This window comes from Pteropus vampyrus, unplaced genomic scaffold (assembly GCF_000151845.1).
Source record: "Pteropus vampyrus isolate Shadow unplaced genomic scaffold, Pvam_2.0 Scaffold150, whole genome shotgun sequence".
NCBI classification, from domain to species: domain Eukaryota; kingdom Metazoa; phylum Chordata; class Mammalia; order Chiroptera; family Pteropodidae; genus Pteropus; species Pteropus vampyrus.
In genome coordinates, this window is record NW_011888931.1 from 1,287,761 (window position 1) to 1,295,415 (window position 7,655).

Below are 7,655 nucleotides of genomic sequence, written 5' to 3' on the forward strand. Positions count from 1 at the left end.
TGAATTTCAAACAGAGCTTGAGAGACCAACGGTCTTCAATACAAGCCAAAAGTATGGTTATTTCTATGACTGAAATATATGTTCTGCTCTCTTTCTTCTGAAAAATAAATTCAGATATTTAATTAGAATGTTTATACTGCAGAAAATCATATTAATTTTGTGTTTGCCTCTCATAGGTAACATGAAGTTCTTACTGTGATCAGCCTATAGAAGGATGAACTTGGGGTTCCTGGGTAACTTCTGAAGTACGAAGACGAGCTCATCCCACCTTCATTTGAGTCCAGAATGATTTCACATCAGCAATGCTCATTCCCAGCCCAAGTCTGTGCACATAATTATATTTAGAAACCAAGAGAATGGGAACAGGTCCCCTAAACCTCTAAGTTTAAGGGGTGATGTGTTAATTCCTGGTCTGTGTCTAAGCCTCTTGGATCAACTGCCACAGAGAATCTAGGGGTGAGGCCAAGCCCAACTTTTTTTCCTGGTTTGGAGCCAGATACCTATGGTGTTGCACTCTCTCAAGCTGGAAGGAAAGATGTAAGCTTGGTAGATTACAAAATTGCCTGTGTCATTAGAAAAAGATGTCAGAATGCTTTATTTAAAACTTTCTGTTTTCTCAGGTTGTACTGCCCAAGTGTATCTTGGCATAGACAACTTCAGCTTCAAAAATTCCAAGATGTATAAAGAGTTTCACATAGCTAAAGCTATTATATTTGGTTATATGCCACTAACACCTTTTCCCCCTTCATTCTTGCAGAAGAGTGAAGTGATGACTGAATTCCTACTAAAAATGTCGTTCTCTTCTCCTTGCTACCATGGGGTCTGTTCTTGACAGGATCATTTATCTGCTCCAAAAAGAAAAATGTAGAGTTCATGACGGTATGGAACTTCGGGGGTTTTCTTGGATAAGGTCTTTAGAGTCAAAGCTTTCACCATTCCGGGACAACTTTCAGAAGAATTATCTAGCAGTCCGCCCTGGTAAACTTGCCAAATTGCTCATTCTTGGCTGGGACCGTGGGCACTCGAAGGCCTCCCTTTCCCCTATAGAGCAATTGAGTATCACTTGACAGGAGCTAAGCATACTCATGTGATGTCGCTGGGAGTTTTCCAGGCTGAGGATAAACTCTTGTAAAGGACCGGTTTAGACATCTTTGCATCCACTTAGTCTTGCTGAAATGAAGGTCACCTATAGAGAAGAACAGATGTGACTTTTAAAAACATATGCCCTCCTGCTTTCCTGTGCTGTTTGGCAACCGAATGGAGAAGTAACAAGGGTTTTGCTTATTTTTCCTCAAACCTCTCAGACTCTTATGGGGCATGTCCATTCTTAAGTGTAAAGGTTCTGATAGACTTGAGGACACTCCAGTACAACCCACAAACTTCCCTGAAAACAGTCCTCATGGGCGGAGACCAAGTCTAATCTCCCAGGAACTTCCCAGAGCTTGCTAATGACCTAATCACATAGAAATCAAACCAGGCAGGACTGAGTGCAGTAACATCTGTCCCCAGAACCTTGCTTTATTTCCAAGCTACATTACCTCAGCAAGCAATGTTGGAATTTAATTTTGGTCCCTTTGGCCACAGTGGGTAAGAATATTTGCTAGAAAATAACAAATGAGAGTCAAAAAAGTGATCTTCCATAACCACTCAAATGGAGAGTAAGAGATATTCCATGTTGCTTTTGCAAATGCTTAAGATCCTGCTGCCGATACTGATTCTAAGTGACTTGCGATTTAAATATGCCAGTAAAATGAGGTGATCTCTAGGACAAAAGATCTGGTGATGCGGGCTGGGTAGGGGGAGAGCAGGAGGCTACTCACAGGCCCAGTTGTACCTGGTGTACAATTTCCGAGTCACCTGCTCACCTCCTGCCCAGCCAGAGCTAAAGCAACTCAGGCACATGATGGAAAAGAAGGAACAGTGTGTTAGGAGTCGGGAAACCCAAGTTCAAGGTGCAGAGCTGCCATAAATGAGTCCTATGCTCTCAAGGAAGTCATTTCAATTCTCAGAGCCTCATTTCTCATCAGCAAAACGGGAGGTCTGGACTGTCCTAGGATGTGAATCTTCCTGCACTGCTGGAAGTGTTGTAGTGCTGCTGATGGCTAAGCCCAGCATCCTTCCCACTCCAGGCAGGCCATAGGAAGGGAGGAGCAGGGCCCCCAGAAGTTTAGCGATGAGTGTGCTGGGCTTCTGGGAAGGAATCGGAGAGCTGGGCTTTAAGAGGTCCCTCACCTGGGACAGCAAAGCCGAGACTGGTGGCTGGCTCCACCTTCTATCCAGGAAGGGAAGAGATTAGTTATGGCTTCTTGTTCTTCTAGTATCTCAGCTGTAGGAAACAGCACCCCTGCCCTCTCAGATCCCATGCTAGTCAGAACTGGTGTTCTTCCGCTGTGTCCTTACAATACCCTTCCAGCTCATGCCTCTCTCTCACCTGCTGACTGCAGAAATGCTAGGATGGAAATGTTTTGAAGTAACATGAATTGCAATCATTTGGGGAAACATTCACATTTTTGCCTAATTACTATGCAAAAAAATAGCAATTAGGTTTGTGAGGGACTTTGCTGTCCTAACGAGGTTTGTTTAATTATAAAACTATGACCTGTTCTCATTTATCATCCAAGCACCCAAATTTCTAGATAATAAATAATAAAAATGAAACCAGTGGTTCTTCAATACTAATATATAGAAGAATGTTAAAATTTTAGAATGTTCATTAAAATGCAGATTCTTGGGTCCTGCCACCAGAAGTCCTGGGTTAGTAGGTCTGAGGAGGAGCCCAGCGGTCTGCCCTTTGAACTAGCACACCAGGTGAGTCCCATGCTCATGATCAGGGGGATGCAACTGGGGAGATACAGACCTAAATCCCATCCCTCTGCTGACTCCCATTACCGAAATGCTCATCTCCCATCTTTGACCATGGCCGGTTCTTCTGTCTCCATCTCCAAACCTAACAGCGTGGACCTCCTGAGCACCAGTCCTGGATTCGCGGCCAAACATCATCCCTGGTGTTTTAAAAATCACCTCTAATAAATCTGAGTTCCAGTCTTTTCTATTACATCTTTTCTCTTTCTTACATGCCTTATCATTTCACTGAATTGAGCTAACAGTGGTACTCTGAAAATTTCTACTTTGTTACATTATTTGTGTTTACACACCCTAATGTTTCTTTTGGGAAATGCCTTCCATTTCTGACACAGGATTCCAGAATCTCTGTTCTCTCAGCAAACACTGTAGGGGTCCTCAGTCTCTCCATAATTCTCATGTGATGGACACAGGGACTGCTTGCTCCCAGGACCTAGTGAACAGTTCCTAGAGGAGGGGCCAACCCCTCTCCAGGATGGAGTGGGGTCGCTATAGGGACTTGGCCTCCAAATGGCTGTTCCCTGAGCTGCTTCTTGGCCTTGGGTTACTAAATTCTTTTTTTTCCCAAGACTTACGGGGTTTGTCCCATTGCTTTGATTTCCACTGTACCCACCTGTTTCTTGGGATCAAGGTTTCCTTCCTTCTCTGACTCTTAAGCCTTGGGATCAGCCATAAATACCCTCCTACTCTCTAACTTCTCAGTGAGTCACAATCCTTTAATCCTTTTGAAGTTGGAAACAGCTGGAAACAGGCTGAGGGCAAAAGGAGCAAACAGAGACCCATAGATGCTAAGTCTAAAGTCTCCCAGGCCACTTAGTTGCTCAGGCTCCTCAGCCAGTCACTGAAGCCAAGGCCAGGACGCTAACCTGCTGCTGCTCGCTCCTTGGAAGCTCCCTCCCTTCCCGCTGGAATCCCAAGCTGGTCAAACTCGGCACTACTGGTCTCTCTCTCTCTCTTCCATAGTCCTTTCTCCTATTTCAGTTTATTTATTCCATTTCATGCCCCCCTGCTCTGCGACCTCTCCAGAAGAGAAGGAAACTGAGAAAATGCTAATGATAGATTTGGGGATTCCCAAAGATCCTTAGAGATCCCTTTGTGTATTAGAGAACAGACCGTTCTTCCAGTATCTACTGTTTTTTTGTTTTGTTTTTGTTTTTTTTAATCAAAACAACACTACTCTCTCTTCCTCCCCAGAGCCAGGGATGGTATGAAAGCACAAAAAAGCATAAGAAAAGAAAAGGCATAAGGGGCTGGCATCTGTGAAGAAGGAGGAGATGACAGCACAGAACTACTGCACCAGGGAAGCTGTGTGTCTGTCCGACATGCTCTCCCTTCCTCTCCACTTCAGGTCACAAAAAACTGTCTCTCAGCTGCTCCCTCTTAGCTCATGTCTCTGTATGGGGTGGGGGAGCTTTATCTGCCTGATGCAGTGGTTCACTGAGAGACTACATACAGCTGGAAAGACTAGGCCGCACAGCAGATACCTGTGCAGCCTCCGGAGCAGAAGGCTTGGGTTCAAATCCCCATTTACCACTTATGTGACTCTGGGCAAGTGATTTAATCTTTCTGTGCCTCAGTTTCCTCATCTGTAAAAGTGAGGTGATAGAAACCTACCTTATAAAAATTGCTGTGAGGGTTAACTGAATTAATCCATAAAAAGCACTTAGAACGTGCCAGGAATGTATTAGGTATTATCTAAGTATTAAATGCTATTATTATTTTAGCTCCATCTACCTCTCTCCTGCTTATTACCCAGTTCTCGCCAAGATCCCCAACACTTTAATTCAACTTATAACTCTCTGTCAGGTAGTCAAAAGCAACATTTTTCTTAGTAAGTCACTTTGTAATTTTTTTAAAAATGTATAAAATTTTTTAACATCATTTTGGTCACATTATATAACGTACGATGCAAATTAAGTCACATGCAGTTGATCAATAGGAAATGAGCTTTGTAGAACCAGGAAATTGCATTGGTTCATGATCTTTTTCTAGGCAAGGGGCACTGTTACAGAAGCAATTGAATTATAACCTTCAGCAGAAAAGGAAAAAGAAAACTCAGCTTGATTGCCGCACTAGCACTAAGAACCTGTAAACTGTATTTTTAAGAAAATAAATGTCACTGGCCGCTGGGGCACTTTCCCCATGGAAGTGGAGCCCCCTGTGCCCACTTTCACAGCCGCCAACAGCCTCCTCCACCCGCACTGACGAAGCCCGAAGCCCCGAAGCCCCGAAGCCCCCGGTAGCTCTGCTCTAATGTAAATGTTGCCAGCACTGTCTCTCTTTTGTTCTGCTGTGGCATTTTCTAGACTCTCTGAGCTGCCTATTGGGGCTCTTGAGGTTACTGTTCCAGGAACCGATTTTTGTTTTTATACTGCTTTGGTTCCAAAGTTGCATAGTTTTGAGCGGACTGCTCCAACCTTATTCCTCCATAAACTGTTACTTTAGTACATTGTTTTGCAGAGCACAAAGTCTTCTAAGGAAACACATATCACATTACAGGAGAAACACCTGGATCATTATCATTATCTTGAAGACACATTTCAACACTTAATGTCAAAGTGTCTGCATTATCTTTGTAAATGGATTTCAAGGCCTTACTTTAATTCAGTGGTCCCCAACCTTTTCGGCACCAGGGACCAGTGCTCCTCTGAGAATCTACTGCCTGAAGATCTGAGATGGAGCTGAGGAGGTGATGCTAGCGCTGGGGAGCGGCTGCAAACACAGATAAAGCTTTGCTTGCTGGTCCACTGCTCATCTATTGCCGTGGGGCCCGATTCCTAATGGAATGTAGCCTGGACTGGTACTAGTCCACAGCCCAGGGGTTGAGGACCCCTGCTTTAAGTCATGAGTTTTCCAAAAAGAAAAACTTAATTGTGTATTTGCCTGGAAAGGAGATGATGTTCTAATACCCTTTGACCCTAGGTAGCATTGAATCAGTGTTGACTAATTTCTAAGATCAATTGGGGATAATATCTAGGCTTCAGTTTCTGGGCTACATATTGATAATATTTTTATGAAACCATTTTATTTATTTTTATGTCTTATTTATTCAATCTGATAGTTCCCCCTCCCCCTCCTCCCTCTTCTTTTCTTCCTTCTTTCCTTCCTTCCTCCCTCCCTCCCTCCCTCCCTCCTTCCTTCTTTCCTTCTTCCCTTCCTTATCATTCTTGGACAGGAGGGCTAATTTTATTAAAGCCTGTTTCTTAGTGACTGTTTTATTTTCAGTGTTGCCATGCTAAGAGAATATTTTATATTCCTTTAAACAAATGAAGAAAGAAGATGCACTGTACTAACAATACAAAAATAAAGAGAGCTGTCAATATTTCATATATAAGGCCTCCATTACCTTGTCATGTGATATGAGATTCATTTGCTCTAAATGATGATGGCATCAAATTGTGAAAACTTAGTTGGTGTTTACCTAGAATATACCCTTTGCTATGAAATAAACAAATCCTTGTTATAGATTTTATTGAACACTTACTATTTTCTTTACATACATTATTTAATTAAAAAGTAATGATACCTAACAAATTAGTAGCCAATGTTGTTTTACTGCTTACTATGTTTCAAATATTCTTCTAAGCATCTGAGTGGTATTAACTAATTCTATCCTCAAATCAACCCCTGGAAGATAAGTACTCTTATTATGCTGATTTTTAGGAAAGAAAACTGAGGCATAGAGGGGCTAATGTGCCAAAGGTCATACAGCTAGTGCTTGGTGAAGCCAATATTGAAAATCAGGCATCCTGACTCTAGAGCCTTCAGGATAGACATGCCTGGCCCTCACCACCACCAAGCTGCCTCAGGGAGGAAAGAAGTGTCATTCCCATTACACAGTTGAAGAAACTGAGGCTTGGAAAGAGCAAGTACCTTATCCAAAGTCGCAGATGTTCAGCGGTAGAATGCGGATTTGAATTAAAAACATAAGCACTTGACCACTGCAGTCCTTCTTGAATTTTTATGCTTCTCTGTCATCTCAGGCTCTATTAAGCCCCTTGTCTCCTGAATATTTTTAAGGCTTCAGGTGGAAAAGCCTCAGTGCTTTTCATTTATTACTTTTGAAACTGCATATTTATCATTTATTTCTAAAGTATATATAGAAATAAGACTATCTGCTTTAGACAGGAAGCCTTTAGTAAAAAGACATCAATTTATAAGAGGTCTCCAAAGAAATTCTCAAATGTGCATATATTCCCTCAACACCCACCCACCCCCCGGCAATTTAAAAACTCTTCTGAATTAACTTGGCAGAAGACTAGCCATTCCTGATAGTTTTAAGATTCCCTCCAATTTCTCTTTAAAGTTCTCCAGAAGATAAACAAAAAGACTAACATGGAAACTAAAACTGAGAAGACCATATGTAAAATATCAGCCAGATTCTCTACTACCTGTATCATTCAGTGGGTTGTATGGAGGAGCATATTTTTGGATTAAAAAGCCACACACTCCACAGCCTGAACCAGAACAGGGCAGATGCCCCGAAAGGAGACTGGACAAGCCTCTGACTCACCCATTCTGATACTGTGATACACCAGACTGTCACTGACAAGAAAAACAGATATATTGCCTAGTTTTGGAACCACTGAAAGCCACGCTTCTGCCTTCCATCTACCAATGTCCCTCCCTCCTTTTTGGTCAATTCTTTAGCTAGTCATTTACGGCCAGAGTGGTGGTAGAAGGTAGAGAGTGGAGAGAGGGGGATGGGGAACAATTTAGCAGTTCCCACTGGAAGAAGCCATTTGCAGATAAAGGGGAATGCTGTCGCTAGAAGAACAAGAAATAAGATTAGG

The 7,655-nt window shown here is 42.5% G+C and overlaps 1 long non-coding RNA gene across 1 annotated transcript; it reads left to right on the top strand.

The window, feature by feature from the left end:
- Positions 1 to 181: 181 nt before the first annotated feature.
- LOC111745258 lies at positions 182 to 4,099 on the top strand. The gene is made up of 3 exons (XR_002782574.1): positions 182 to 321; positions 2,706 to 2,808; positions 4,063 to 4,099. It is a non-coding gene; the product is annotated as an uncharacterized LOC111745258 (long non-coding RNA).
- Positions 4,100 to 7,655: the final 3,556 nt, after the last annotated feature.